Source organism: Dasypus novemcinctus, chromosome 9, assembly GCF_030445035.2.
Source record: "Dasypus novemcinctus isolate mDasNov1 chromosome 9, mDasNov1.1.hap2, whole genome shotgun sequence".
Classification (NCBI taxonomy): domain Eukaryota; kingdom Metazoa; phylum Chordata; class Mammalia; order Cingulata; family Dasypodidae; genus Dasypus; species Dasypus novemcinctus.
Window position 1 is genome coordinate 19,957,886 of NC_080681.1, and position 16,871 is coordinate 19,974,756.

The 16,871-nt window shown below is 35.3% G+C and overlaps 1 pseudogene; it reads right to left on the reverse strand.

The window, feature by feature from the left end:
• Positions 1 to 10,529: 10,529 nt before the first annotated feature.
• On the reverse strand, positions 10,530 to 16,150 carry LOC101441637 (G patch domain-containing protein 11-like; annotated as a pseudogene).
• Positions 16,151 to 16,871: the final 721 nt, after the last annotated feature.

Genomic DNA, 16,871 nt, shown 5'->3' on the forward strand with positions numbered 1-16,871 from the left:
CTCCACAGTATCCTGAGAAGAGATTCAGGAAAATCACTAAAAATTTCTCTGATGGCTCCAAAGACTGAAGTTTCCTTGTCTGCCAGAAAATTCAGCCCTTTAGCTAAATATCCCAGCTGCCCTGATGAATCCCTGTGTGATTAAATTTCCACCACCTCTGCCCCTGTGTAGGGTGTGTTAAAGCAATGACTACTACTGTCTTTGTCCAGAAGTTGAAACAACAGCTGCCCTCAGAGCCAGGAACCAGGAATTGAGATTCACTAATCAAAAGCAGTGATCATTGATTGGCCATATATACCACTGTTCTTGGGGAAAAGAAGGTTTATCATTTAAAAAATATTGAAATACAGTAACCATACATGAACATATGTAAACAATAAGTATATAGTAACTGTTGTGAACTTACAAAACAGATGTTCCTGACATCATACAAGGCTCCCATACATCACCCCACCACCACCAAACTGCGTTGTTGTGAAATATTTGTTACAAATTCTGAAAGACCATCATCAAAAAATTACTATTAAATATTAGCTCATGTCTTACATTTGGTGTATTTTCTCCAACCTGCCTGATTAACACCCTATATTATTATTATATATTTATTATAGTTCATGATATGGTCCCATATTTGTTCTGTTAACCACAATCCATCTTGCACCATAGGATTCACTGTGTTATACAGTACCATGCTTTGTACAATCCATTCAAAGTGTACATACAGTGGCTCTCATTTTCATCAGAGTTGTGCTGTCATCACCTCAGTCATTTTAGAACATGTTCATTACTCCAGAAGGAAGAATCTCATACACACTAATACTCCCTATTGTCCCTCAGAATTGATATAATATATTCTTCGCCATTGCTATAAAAATCTTACACTATTACTGTTAACTATCATACATAAGTTACATTGTTATAATTTCCCCATGTATCACCATATTCTTAACATTATGAAAGAACATTCTTATATTTATATTAACCACTATCTTTATCTACCACTGAAATCACTATGTAATAGTCCCTACATTATGCTCTCACTTTCTTTCAATTGACATTTACATCCCTAGACTATTCTTCTCAACCAAAGTCACATTTATAAATCAGTGGTATAGTTATAGTCACTATAATGTGTTGCCATCAACTCTATTCATTGCCACAGTTTTACCATAAAAATTTTCCATAAAAATTCTACCTACATTAAGCATCAGCTCCATTTCCAACTCACATTCTGTCTAATAGTAACCTATATTCAAGAGTTTGCCTCCATGAGTTTACTCATCATATTTAGGCCGTATTAGTGAGACCATACAATATTTGCCCTTTTGTATCAGGCTTATTTCACTCAAAATAATGTCCTCAAGGATCTTTCATGTTGTTATATGCATCCTGATTTCCTTTCTCCTTATAGATGAATAGTATTTCATTGTATGTGTATACCACATTTTGTTTATTCATTCATTAGTTGATGGACATTTGTTTTCATATTTTGGCAATTGTAAATAAGTCTACTATGAAAATCAGTGAGCAATTTAATCAGTTTGGGTACTTCCCTTTAGTTCTTCTGACTATATTCCCAGTGATAGGATTGTTGGATCATATTGCAGTTTTATATACAGTTTCTTGAGGTACTGCCAAACTGTCTTCCCCAGAAGTTGCATCATTCAATATCCCCACCCATGAAGGAGTGTTCCTATTTCCCTACATTCTTTCCAGAACTTTTAGTTTTCTGCTTTTTTCTAAATAATGGCCATTGTATAAGGTATGAAAGGATATCTTGTAATTTTGATCCGCATGTCCCTAATTGCTAGTGTTGGTGAACAATTCTTTTCATGTGTTTTTTGACCATTTGTATTTCCTCTTTAAAAAATATCTATTCAAGTCTTTTGCCCATTTTTAATTGGCTTGCTTGTCATTTTATTGTTGAGTTATATGATCTAGGGAAGAACCAAATAGAAAAAGAAAAACCATACTGCCATATGCCTCACCATGTGATAAAAAACCAACGACCAAGATCACCAGCATCCACTCTTAGAATGCCAAAGTCATTGGAGAAAAATCATTGCCTGCTGGTGCCTCAAATTTGGACTTTTAGCCTCAAATCTGTAAGCCAATAAAGTCCACTGTTTAATCCAAACCATTGCTCATTATTTGTTTTTTCAGCTAGGAAACTAAACACTACTCAGTGATTGGTAGGAGTATGTTTATAGAAGCACTGCATATAATTCAATGTGTAAACCTTCTAAATGTCTGTTCACTGATAAATGTATAGAATACATATGATCTATCAATACAGTCAGAAAATATTTGAAAATAAGAAAAAATAAAGTACTGGCATATGCTACAACTTGAGTGAACCTTAACAACTTTCTTTTAAGTGAAAGAAGTCAGTCAAAAGGATCACATATTGTACAATGCTATATATCTATGTCAAGTTAAGGCAAATGTATGGAGTCAACAAGTACATTAGTGGTGTCCCAGGCCTGGTGTGGGGATATTGAATGACTGCCAGTGGGCATCATGTTTATTTTGCAGATGCTGGAAATTTTCTAAAATTAGGTTATGGAGGTGGGGGACCAACTCTGCAAATTTACTAAAAATCTTTGAATGGTTTGTAACTTATATACCTCCATAAAGTCTTAAAAATACATCTGCAGGCTGCCTCTCAAGTCACCACTCATAATGAATTAATTATTTCGGTAGGATCCCAGTATACTGTGTTAACTGTTGAGTTACTTTTGTAGAAAACCTTGGTGTTTGTGTGTATGTGCATGTGCGTCCACACATGTATATGTATGTGTTTAGTTTTGACCCAAATGTACTTTTATACATATAATATTACTGTTTTATGGTAGTGCAGAAAATATTCTTAGAGATCAAATACATAAAATTTCTATCATTTAATCAATCACCTTATTTTTTTAATAGTGAATTCATAGGAACTAATGAGATAGTCAATACTGTCAGTTATTTTGGAAGGAAAGAGAAAAAATAATACATTAAAAAATCTTGAAAGACTTACAGAAACTGACTGTAGAAAGGTTGTCATTGTGAGCTACTATTTTTAGTCCTTTGGTGTACTGCAGTCTAATTTAAATGTCACTAACTCATCTACAAAAGTTACATGCAATCTCTACTTATGTTTGCATATGAAGACAGCACTGTGGAATGAAATTTACTACTGCTCAAGAAATATTCTCTTTACAATAATGTGCATTTGTTTTCTTTTAATGAAGCCAAAGTATAGAAACAATATTATTTGCCAGATTTTTCTATGTCGATCACCAACCTAATAAAACAAATGGAACTGGTATTTCAATCTTAGTTAGGACTTTATGTTTTTTTCAGGAAACAATCCATTAATCATTTAATAATATTGTAAAAGTATAAAAAACCTAATGAGGAGTATATGTTTCATTGTCCTTGAGAGTACAGAAAACTCTGGGGGAATATAATATAGTTTGTGAGAAATCCATCATTCTTATAGCTTCTGTAGTTTCTGATCCCTGCTTTATCATTTTCTGTTACAATTTTTCTACATTTTGTTTCTAAGGAACATAACACAGATAAAACTTGATAAACCTGCCTATATTGCAGTGGAAAGTGGGTTTTATTTATAATGATGAGGGTAATTAATAATTTTGAATTGCTTATCTCAATTGTAAAGAAGCAGTTATTATTTAACTGTGTAGTTCAGCTTCAGTGAGAAAAGTAAATTTTTAAAATCTGTGAAGTGTATGTGGCTCAAGTGATTTGAGTGCCTGCTTCCCACATGGGAAGTCCTGGCTTAAGGTCCTGGGTGCCTCCTAATAACAAAGAAACAAACAACAAGCAAACAAACAAAAAACTAATTCAGGGGCGCTGATGTGACTCAGTGGTTGAGTGCCGGCTTCACACATATGAGGTCTGGGGTTCAATGCCAGGCCCCAGGGGGAAAAAATCATTAGCAAGTGTTTTTCTTACAAATATTCTTGAGAGCAAATGAGTTGCTAAACAATTTTGAAATTTAGTTAGTATGTGGTATGGAAAACATTGCTTTGCAAAACTTCTGAAAAAAAATGTTGAGAGATCATACTCATGATATTAATTAAATCACTGTCCCTTGATATAATTCTTTATGACAAACAAATACAAACATTCCAATGTCCTAATGAAATAATTATGAACTGTCAGGGATGTTTTGGAAAACAAACTTTAGGAAACAGCACTAAACATTTCATCTTCCTAGTCATTCAGGTAATATTTCTGTTTTTTCTTTTTTTATGTTTAATTGCAAATTAAAAAAAAAAACCCAGCAAGATATAGAAACAACCCAGTCTAGGAGCATATACAAATACTATCTTTTCTCATCCAACAGTTTAAACAAAGCATAATAGCTGGCATATGAAGAACAAAAATAATTTTCAGTGTGTCTAAATTTGCATTACTGGGAAACTATCAAAAATACATTAAACACATTCAATAATTATAATATTCCATGTACGTTAAGTTTATTTTTAACATGAAAAAGATGTTTTGCATTTATTGACAACTTCGGAGTCACTAAATCCTTTAATCAATTTTTTTAATGGCATGTGAATTGAATTACTAGAAAAACATACATATATATGTATTTATATACATATATACAAATTTAATAAGGCATGATACAGTATCCAAGAGAGTTATTGAATGGGATTTCAAAAAAGTACATAAGAATAAGAATTAAAATGTCATTAAAAATGTAAGTATGAAATGCCTATGGTAAGTCAAGCACTGTTTTGCGCAGAAATATGGGATCATTTTTATGAATCACACTCAACAGCAAAATAAAAGCAATAAAAGCAGTGAGAATATATTTGCACATATATGTGAAAAATACCATGCAATTTCTGATTTTAATCAATTTTGAAATAAAATATAAGCAATACGAATTTATATATTGATTATATTATTGTGCAAATCAAATTCTAAAATTCCACTTATGTTTTTGCTTGCATTGTTTCAATCACCAGTTCACAACAGTTTCTTTTTTTAGCTTTCTTTGCATTTCAAATTCTGCTTATATCATCAGAATACATAAATTCAGTAACTTCACACTCACATATCTACTTTCCCATAATCCCAGATTTTATTCCTGTTTTTTCTTATGCTTGGTGAGATTTTCCCCATTCTTTTACTTTCAACCTCTTTTTTGATTTCATATTTGAATTGTGTTTGTTATAAACAAGATACAGCACGGTGTTGCTTTTTTATCCTGTCCGACAATCTCCATTTACATTTACTAATAGTTACTGAGATGGCTGTGGTTACATTTATCATCCTGCTATTTGTTCGCTCTATGCTTCATCTCCTCTCTTTTCCTCTCCTCCTTTCCTGTCTTGCTTTGAATAACTGCATAAGTCTGTTTTTGTATTTTATTTTATTTTCTCTATTAGCTATTTTGCTATACTCTTTTTACTAGTTACTTGAGAGATTACAGCATGCATGATCTATTACTATGGTTTAACTTTAAATTATATTATTCTACTTCACAATATAATAATTACCAACATTTTATTTCTATTTATGCTCTACCATCATATGCATTCTTAGGTTTGTTTTATATTTACATGTGTTCTAAATCCAAATACACTTATTATTTTGTTTTAGCCATTAAATTTTTAAAGAAAAAATGCATTTGTGAAAGAATACATGCATAATAAATATAACAAAATATCTTTTTATATTGACTCACATACTTATACTTTTATAAGTACCTGCAGACTGTGTATTGATATTGAATGTTTCGCTTCATTGTAAGAACTTCCATCTCTTCTTATACTGTAGGTCTGCTTGAGATGATGCTAGACAGCTTTTTGGATACCTGAAAATGTCTTCAATTTTCTTTCTTTTTTTTTCCACTTTGTTTTTGTTTTTTGCTTTTTTTATTTTTATTGCAGTATATCATTCATACATGAACACACATAAACAATAAGTGTATAGTAAAGATTGCGAACTTACTAATTAAACTTACCTCACATCACACAGGGATCTCATATATCACCCCTCCACCAACTCTTTGCATTGGTATGAAACATTTGTTACAAACTATGAATGTAAGATAAAGAATATAGTTGGTAGTAATATTTTGCTTTCTTTTTTGTTGTTTATTTTTGCAGGATATAGAAACTCAGTTGGACAGTTTTGTTTACCTTCAACATATCCCTGACACTGCAGATACCTAGATCCACCAATTTTTTAATTTGCCACATTTTCCATATCATTCTATCAAGGTATCTGTCTATTATCAATGCATTTTCTGAACACTAGAGTGTAGGTTGTATATATCCTGCTCCTTGAACACTTAATACCGCCACATACACTTTCTAAGAACAAGGATATTCAGTTATGCAGTCCCCTTAAGTGCAGTTAACATTGATATAAAGCTTAGTCTATAGTATTGTTCTTTCATATATCCCTATAAATTTACTTTGAATCTTTCTTCCTCCCTTGATACATCCCATTTAGGATGACAAATTGCATTTAATTGTCATTATCTCTTTACTTGCTTTTTCCTTGTTATATGTTAATTGTGGGAACATATATGCAACATAAACTTATCCATCTCAGTCATCCCCATGGAAACATTCAATAGAATTAAATCATATTTACAATATTGCAGTACCCTCATCACCCTCCATTACTAAAACTTTCCCATCTTGCCAACCTGAAATTCTATACCCATTATTCAATAATTCCTCCTTCCCACTGCCTCCCACCCCTGGCATCTCGTACTCTAGTTTGTTGTCTCTAGGAGCTTGCATATTCTCCAATATTTTCTTTGTAGTTACCAGGAAACTTAACTTTAATATCCTAAATCTATAACAATCTCATTTACTTTGATATCAATTTAACTTCTAAAGTATAAACAAACTATGTTTCTATACATCTCCATCCTCCTGCCTTTATATAATCCTTGTCATAAATAGCATGTTTATACACTGTGATTCCCAAACCCCTGAATTTACATTACATTTTATGCATCTGCCTTTATATGGTATAGGAGTAAAAAGTGGAGTTACAAACCCAAATTAAAATAGGTCTGGCATTTATATTTACCCATGTCTTTATCGTCACTGAAGATCTCTATTTCTTCAAGTAGCTTCAATCTATTTTCTAATGTTCTTGCTTTTCACCCTGCAGAACTCTCTTTAGCATTTCCTGTAATGCTAGTCCAGTGGTGACAAACTCCCTCAGCTTTTATTTTTGGGGTATGTCTTAATCTCTATTCATTTTTTAAAGACAATTTTGCCTGATAGAGAATCTTTAGTTGACAGTTTTTGCTTTCAGCACTTTTGTGTTTAAAGAGATTATGTGTGTGTATATATATATATACACACACACAGATGTATATTTTTTACTTTTTTAAAAAAGGATATTTAGATTACATACATGTTATATAACAATATAGGGGATTCCTATATGCCCCGCTCCCTACATCCCCCACATTTTTCCACATCAACAACATCCTTTATTAGTTTGGTACATTCATTAAAATTGATGAACACATTTTGGAGCATTGCCACTAAGCATGGATTATAGTTTACCAGGTATTTTACACTCTCTCCCGCACAATTTTGTAAGCTATGGCAAGATATGTGATGGCCTGTATCTGTCACTGTAATGTCATTCAGAACAATTCCCAAGTCCTGAAAATGGCCCCTTTTTTCACTTGTTTTTCCCTCTCTGTCCTCAGAACTTCAAGTGGCCACTGCTTCCACATCAATGATATCCCTTGCTAAAATCACAGTAAGTCTATAATATAATAGTAGTAAGTCTCCTTTAGTCCATAGTTCATTCCCTAATTCTGAAGATTCTGAGATAGTAATTCCCACTCCACCTCTAATTGAGGCAGGGGGCTTCAATCTCATGGGGCAGGTGGATGGGACTATCTTGCTTGCAGTTGTAGACTTTCTTAGTTCTTTGGCTGGGTGTTATCCATCATCATCTCCTTGTCCTGGATGAGTCCACTGAACTGGAGAGTAGGTGTTGCAACTCCATTGAGATACAGGGCCCAGCTGGTACATGGACAACCCAAAGACTTAAGTCTCTTGGACATGCACCTATCAACCCTAGTACTAATTATAGGTTCTAATAGAAGGGTCAGAAGAGCCATGTGTAGAGAAACCACAATTGAGTCCAACTCTGTCACAGTGAGGAGTATAAATTCCAAAGTTGGGCCCACTGGTAAAGCATCAAACTTCTGAGCTATCTACAGTGACTATAGTGTCTGGATGTTTCCAAAGCCCTCAGGAGCCCCAGGATTTGAGGTAATATTTATTTTGTCAGTCAATGAGATCCTGCTGAGACAGGCATAAACATAACCTCTGAAATGATCTCCCAACTCACTTTGAAGTCTCTTAGCAATATAAATTCATTTTTCTTTACCTTTCCCCCTTTTGGTCAAGGTCTTTTTCCAGATGCTCTTTTTAAGAGCAATGCTTCCATAACATGTTGAGCTGCTTTTTTCTGTTCTTTTATTTTTGTAAATTTGAAGTAAAGTTGTTAATAATAAATAAATAAATAAGTCATCCCATTGTCTTCTTGCCTATGTGATTTCCAAAAAGAAATTGGCATTTAATCTTTTTTTCTTTTTTTTTTTGGTACATTAAAGTACATTTGTTTATTCTGAATTCCAGAAGCTACAGTATTTTAGATTTATAATTGTGAAAATGAAACACTTTAGAAATTCTAGATAAGATCTTGAAAATACACGTGGTACAATATAAATAAAGTAAATGGCATCATAATGCCAAAAGTCACTTCAAAGTTTCAAATTTGATAAATGTTTTAAGCAAATTTAAAAATTATTTTCAAAATTTTGCTCCCTCATTTTCATTATTGTCTACTTGCAAAGTCCTAAAAACTCTGTTAAAATGAAAAGAAGTTTATACCCATGTTGAAAGCTTAGATTTTTAACCTTAGATGGACAGGAAGGGGAGGACATCTCCCACTCCCTAAGGCCCTATCCTTGGAAGTATGGACCACAAACCCTCTATCTACATTCTCAGCATAATTCTTTATGAATGTATTTGAAATGCTGTTGGTCCCTGGGAAGGTGATGGATTTCCCCATAGTCAGTAAAAGTAGGAAGAAAAGCCCTTTCCTGTCTAATTCTATTCCATCAGAATTTATTCATGTGACTTTGAGACTGACTGAATGTCAGGATGTTGAAATGACAGAAAAGGATTTGATTCTAATTCCAAAAGAAAGGTATATTCATTTGTTTTTGGCTACTAATGCAATTTTATTTTTTAACTAAAAAAGTAAATATTAAATAATATCTAACTACAAATGCCAATAATTGATATATCTTTACATTTACACTCATAAAAATAATGGTTCATTTTCTGGATGAGGATTAGAGGTCGAGATATTAACCAGGTTAGTGGTTCTCAATCTCTGCTGCATCATATAATAGATTCAAGGGTAGTGATGCCCAGGTCACAGTAATCACTTACAGCAGAATCTATGTCAGTGGGACCCTTGCATTAACTTTTTCTAAAGTTATCCAGGTTAAACTTGAAAGCAAGTAAATTAGGTCATATTACATCAGGGGCTAATACCATTGTACTATTGGTTATCTTAACCTGTGCAAGGGTAGCTTATATATATAGATAGATAGATAGATACTTTTTAATTTTTAAAAGATACCTATATTATATAAATGTCACAAAAAATGTAGAGGATTCATATATGTCTTGCTCCCTATCATTCCCACATTTTCCCACATTAACAGCATCCTTCATTAGTGTGGTACATTTGTTAAAATTGATGAGCACATTTTGAAGATTGCTACTGAGCATGGATTATACTTTACATTGTAGTTTACACTCTCTCCTGCACCATTTTGTAAGTTATGACAAGATACATATAGTTCTGTATCTGTTATCACAATGTCATTTAGGACAATTCCCAAGTCCTGAAAATGCCCCCAAATTACACTTATTTTTCCCTCTCCCTCACTTCAGAACCTCCCACCAAGCACCAACTAACAATGCAAATAGAAAAAAGGAACTTCTTGGGAGAAAGAAGTATGGCAACCAGTTCTCCCTTCCCAACAGAGAAGTGTCTTACTGTGATTGATGATATTGGGAGAAGAAACTGAGTATATGTGGATTCTTTAATCTTGAGAGCTTACTGGTCTCAGAATGCAAAAATGGGCCCTCCAGTCAGGAAGAAATATTAGGAGCCTAATTGTAGAACAAGCCAACCTTTTCCTCTATTTCAGTTTCCAAGCTGATATTTTGAGCTCCCTCTGACTCCTGGGTCTTAACTTTCAATTTTTTCCCAAGGTAAAGAAGGGAAGAAAGGAGTTACCTGTTGGTGCATCACAATACAGCCATAAATTGTAATCGGCCACATCTATGCTACATACATTTAGAAATGGCATCCTATTAGTTTGTCAAGTGAATGAACAATTATATCCTCTAAAGTACAAAAAACACACAAAAATTATAATTATATAAAGACCCTCTTTCTTCACTGGCATTGAAATGTAGGGAATTCTAACTGCTCAATTGTCTGTCTCTAGGAAACAGTGACATTTTTCTAGGTTCTACTTTATTGAGAATATTTTTAGTTATCTGCAGAAGTTGGTCCTGGGCAATTTGAAGTTGAGGATTTCTGTCTAGCATCATTTCATCTTGCTTTTTCTTAAGTCTCATTCGAAACTATTTTGCAGGTTTTTCTTTGGCTTGGTTATTCATGTGAGTCTTTATGTGGTCACTTTCTAATTTATCCTCTGCTCTCCCTTTTAATAATGTTTCATGATCAATGCCTCTTATCCTGATTTTGACATTGAGAGGAATCAGTTTAATATCTCCACTCTTGCCAAGTTCCTGGCCACTATTATATTCCATCTTCTGGAGCAAAGAAAACCATTTATTTTCTCAGCCTAGTGCATTCTTCAACTCAGTGTCACATCTTTCTTGTTCTTCTGCCTATTTATTAAATTAGCATCTGGTTGCTTTTCTTCTTTTGACAGGCTCTCAGATTTGCCTCAGTATTGGCAATCCTGGTCTGATATCTTCTTGGATATTAATGAAGGAGTCAGACATGTAGTCCACCTCTTCTGTCCTGTTCAATTTCATATGGCAATAGCATCTGGCAGCTCCACTCTCTACTGGTCAGCTCACAAGAGCACGCTGTGCATCACCATTTAATCCTATTGAAGCTCCCTTGTATATGACATGTTGCTTTGCTTCTGCAGCTTTCATAATTCTTACTTTATCTTTGACATTTTACAGTGATTATAATATGCTGTAGAATGTGTCTATTTGACTTTATTCTAGAGCTTTTTGAGCATCTTGAATGTATATATTCATGTCTTTGGCTAAATAATTTCATTATTTCTTTTAATATTCTCTCTGCTCCTTTCTCTCTTTTTTATATTTCTAGGACTGCCAAAATATGTATATCAGTATGTTTGATGATTTCTCACAAGTTCCTCTATTTCATCACTCTTATTCATTCTTGTCTCCTTCTTCTTTCCAATTCTCAGACAGAATGTATTAGTCAGGCTTCTCTGGGGAAACAGAACCAACAGGAGATATCTGCAATGTGTATGAGATTTTATAAAATTGTCTCATGCAATCTTGGGGATGCACAACTTCCAAATTCCATAGGGCAGACTGTAAGCCAGGAAATCCGATGAATATCCTCAGTGAGTTCCCCAGAAGCTAGCTGTCTGAAGTAGAGACAGCTACTAGTAAAGCCCTTAGTTTGTCAAAGGGCTGCTGATGCAAAGTCCCGGAAATGGGTTGGCTTTTATAAAAGGGATGTATTTGGGGTAAAGCTTGCAGTTTTTAGGCTGTGAATGTCCAAATCAAGCACCATCAAAGATACTTTCTCACCAAAGTCAGCTACTGTTGATTGTGGGGTCTGCCATGTAGGGAGGTTGGCCACTGATCTCTATTGAGGTCTCTGCCTTCCCTTTCAGAATCTACATTTCCTGGGGCTCAGATGTGGGCAACTAGGCATAGAGTTTTTCTCCCACTGGGGCTCCTCTCTCAGCCTTTGCTGCTCTGCTTTCTTCCCTAGGTCAGCTGTGAGCTAACACGCATATGGCTTATCTCTTCAGTCTTGATTCTATTCCATGTTCTTAGCCTCTTGGGGTCTCTTTCAGTGGCTCTGTGTTTTGCTGGTTGCAGACTCTGGGACCTATCTTAGCACTCAAGGTCTCTCTGTTTTCCTGCAGTTCCCTCTCTCACATGGCAAGATCAGTATGGTGTCTTCCCTTTCCTCTGTGTGTCTATCTCTTTCTGTATCTCCATTTAAATCAGCTCCAGTGAGAGGGCAGAGACTCAACCTGAGTCATGCTTCACTGACCTAGTCCAATCAAAAACAATGTAATCAAGTGATCTAAAGTGAATTGAATGCAATCGAAGGGAACTATACCCACAAAAACAGATTGGTTTAAGAACATAATCTTTTTCTAGAATTCAACAAAAATAGATTGGTTTAAGAACATAATCTTTTTCTAGAATTCAACAAAATTCAAATATCACAGATGGGAATTTTCTCTCTGAATCCTGAAATCACTTCTCCTTTTAAGGCCTTAAGTGGATTGGATGATGTCATTGGATGCATTCATTGCTGAATGCAATCTCCTCAGTTGATTGTAGGCATAATCAGTCACAGAGTCAATCAACTCACTCATGATTACAGTCCACGAAGTGTCCTTGCATTTCAATTAGTCCACTGCTTGCTTGACCAAACAACTGGGCACCATTACCTGACCAAATTGACATGCCAGCCTAATCATCACACTGAATTATTTCAGTAGTCTTATCTTCAAGCCCTTTAAATCTTTCATCTGCCAGCTCCAATCTGCTGTTGAAACCCTCTGGGAAATACATAATTTCTGTTGCTGTGGTCTTCAGCTCTGTTTGGTTCCATTTCATAATTTCCATCTTTATGTTGATGCTCTCTTTGTGTTCATCTATCCTGTTTCTGATTTCCTTTACTTATTTGTGCATGTTTTCCTTTAATTCTTAGAGCATATTTAGGACCAATTTCTTAAAGTCTTTGGCATGTCCAGGTATTATCTTCCTCATCGATGGTTTCTAACAGTTTAATCTTCTCCTTTGCCTTTGGCATTGCTTCCTGTTCCTTTGCATGTTTTGTAATAATTTGTAGAAACCTGGACATCTTGAGCCTTGAATTTAACCTCTGAGCCATCTGTTCCTTAAGCTTTTATCTGGCTAGCATTAGACAGAGCTTTCCTTGAATTCCAGGAATTTAAAAATATCAAAAAGGAAGAAAAGGAAACACCTTTTCCAGTTTTTGCAGATTGACTTATCCAAATGCTCCCTTATCCTTAAAAGGAGTTTGGAGAATAGTTACAGGCCAAAGTGTACTGGCTGCCCTGATCCTTTCTGCACATGATAGCTGGGGCATATCATGATATCATAGGAATTTTCCTAATTAAGCAGTTCTCAATGTCCCCTCTTCCCTAGGAATTAGTTTCCTCATGGCTCTGACACCTGCACTACATGCTCTTCTGCCAGCAATCTCTAGCCCCAATCACTTGACTCCTTTTCCACAGTGCTCAGTGAGTTGTCTTCCAAATTCAGGGCAATTTCTGGGATGGTAAGTCCCTCAGGCCACCACCAGACAGATTTGTCCAGGCATACATACTCCCATTTTGTGCCCCAGGTTTATTCTGCTCTCTCTTGAAATGGAACCAAGGATCCACACCGGGAGAATGGGTCAGCTCTGAGCTGAGGGGTCAGGAGAGACCACCCAGGGTCCTTCCAGTTTTAAGGAGGCTTTGTCTTGATTTGGCTCTCACCTTGTTACAGTTTTTAAATTGTTTTCGGGGACTTTCAGAAAGATGTTTCTGCCAGGTTCTTGCTAGAAATTCAAAGCTGTTGTGTGGGGATGGAACACTGAAGCACGTCACTCATTTTGTCAGGTTAGCAAACTTTAGGCATTACTTTTTAAAAAATTGTTTCCCCAGGGTTCTTTTCCCATATAGAGTGCTCAATAGATTTAATATTTAGTGTTTAGGTGTTATAATTTTGTATTTATCCTTCCTGGTTTTGCTGAGTTTCTTAGATCTGAGAATTAATGCCTTACATTAATGTGGAGAAAATTTTGGCCATTATCTCCAAAACTTTTATTTTTTGATACATTCTATCTCGACTTTTTCTAGTACTCTGATTATCTGTATGTTAGGCTATTTGACTTTTTTTTTCTTTCCCTTTCTTTTTTTTGAGATTCAGTTTAGATGTTTTTTTATATTTTCAAGTTCAGCATTTATTTTTCCTCATGTTTCAAATGTATATTTAAGCCCAGGGAAAAATTATTTTATAAATATCAACATATATATATATGAATAATACTTTTAATTGTATAAGTTTGTCAAAGGTTACCAAACTGAATGACCCCAAAGTGTGAAATTTCCTGTCTGATTTACATCTCAATAAAATGAAACAAAATAATTGACTTTAAAAAAATGTGTAAAGACAGAAGTATTTATCATCTATTTCCAGAAAATAGATTCTCTTCTGTCAGACTGCCAAGGTGAGGAATGAACTTTTTGATCAACAGTTGAACTTGGATTTTGGTCTTATGCAACTTTACATAGACTGCATTTACATTGAGAAAATATCCTGAAATCTAGCTTGTTTTCTCTTAATATTGTTATTGTATTCTTTTAATATCAGGGTGATAATGGAGTCATTTCATAATCTGGGAATGTAATGTCCTCTTTCCATTTTCTGCAAGATATGGTTGGTTTTTTTTTTTTTTTTAATATTTGGTAAAATTCTCCAATTAAACCATCTGTATATGGAGAATTATTTTTGGAACTGGGTTTATTTTTATTTTTTTCTTTCTTTTCTAGTTTCTTTTGGGCTGGAACTAACTTAGGTTATCAATTTGACACCATTCCTCTTTCTAATGTAAACAGTTAGTACTATAAATTCACCCTTCAGCAGAGCTTTAGCTTCATACCAATTATTTGGATATGCTGAATTTTCATTATGTTCCAAATCTATGTATTTTTAGTTTGAGATGTTCTATTTGATCACAGATTGGTTCAACTATGACAGGGGAGGAACACTGGTGTGGGTGTTACTGATGGGGAACACATGGTTGGGAGGGAGTTCTCCAGGGCATGTATATAGGGTATATAAAAATGCTCAAATATTCATTGGGTATTTTCATAGTAGTTACAGTTACAAATGACAACTGAAGGAGTGCTGAGTTCCTAGCCAGGGAAGCTCTGTCATGTTCTCCAATGGAACAGCAACAATTCCCCAAGTGCAAGAGCAAAGACCAGTGGAAAAGGATGGTCCAATGATCAGCCCTTGATACTGATGACTATGCTTATAAGCCTGTGTGCCTGAAATTTCAATTAGACCTATAGCTGCAGGGTGCTTAAGGGTTACCTCCTGAGAGCCTCCATGTTGCTCAAATGTGGCCACTCTCTAAGCCAAACTCAGTATGTAAATGCATTACCTTCCCCCCAAAGAGGGGCATGACTCCTGGGGATGAACCTCTCTGGCATCAAGGGATTACTACCAATCACTAACTGGTGATGCAACTAGAAAAAGACCTTGAATAAAAGGGGTAAATAGTAAATACAAATGAGTTTGTGGCTAAGAGTTTTCAAAAAAGAGTTGGGAGGTCATCAGAGGGATCATGCTTATGCATGCCTCAGCAGGATCCCAGAGAGAGTCAAAGTAGATACAACCCCAGATAATGGTGCTCCTGAGGGCTACAGACACACAGGTTCTATGGTCAGGGCAGATGGCTCTGGAGTTCAGTGCCTTATCAGTAGGTCCTACTTTTGAGTTTGTGTTCTTGAATGTGATGGAGTTAGACTCAGAGGTGACCTTTCTACACATGCCTCTGCTGTCACTTTTACTGAACCTGTGGTTGGCACTGGGGTTGGTGTATACTCAGGAGACTTGAATCTCTGGACTGGCCATGTGCCAGCTGGGCCCTGAGCCTCAGCAGAGTTGCAACTCCTACTCAGTTTGTTGGACTTACCCAGGTCAGCTAACAGGGAGGTGAAGATGGTCAACTACCACACTAGGGAACCAAGAGTGCCTACAACTGCAAGCAGGAGAATAACATCCATCAACTGTGAGGGATCTAAGCCCCCTCTTGATATAGAGGTGGAGTGGACATCACCATCCCAGGGTCCACAGGATGGAGGAATAATATGGATTAGAGTGGACTTACTAGTATTCTACTATAGAACTATGTGACTAGTAATGGAAGAAATTGTAGCATTGATGTGGAGAAAGTGGCCATAGTAGTTGCTGAGGGCATTGAGAGGGAAGAAGAGATATGATGTGGGAGCATTTTCAGGACTTGGAGTTGTCCTAAATGACATTGCAGGGACAGATGCTGGTCATTATATATACTGCCATAACGCACTGAAAGTACTAGGGAAGAGTGTAAACTACAATGTAAACTGTTATCCATGTGGTACAGTAGTATTCCAAAATGTATTCACCAAATGCAATGAATGTTCCACAATGATGAAAGATGTTGTTGATGTGGGAGGAGCGGGTGGGGTAGGGTGTGAGGTATGTGTGAACCTCATATTTTTTAATATAACATTTTCATGATCTATGTATCTTCAAAAAAATACACTTAAAAATAAATTAAAAACATAATTTAGCAACACATTATTTTATTGCCAAGTTTTCTGAGAGTCACCTGTAGTCTTTCTGATATTGGTTTATAGTCTGATTTCATCAGAGGATATAATTTGTAGTATATGAATTCTTTTTTAAATTGTTGAAATTTGTCTTATGACTCAGATTTTGGTCTATCTTGGTGGATGTTCCTTGGGTACCTGAAAATCATGTGTTCTGCTGTTTTGATTG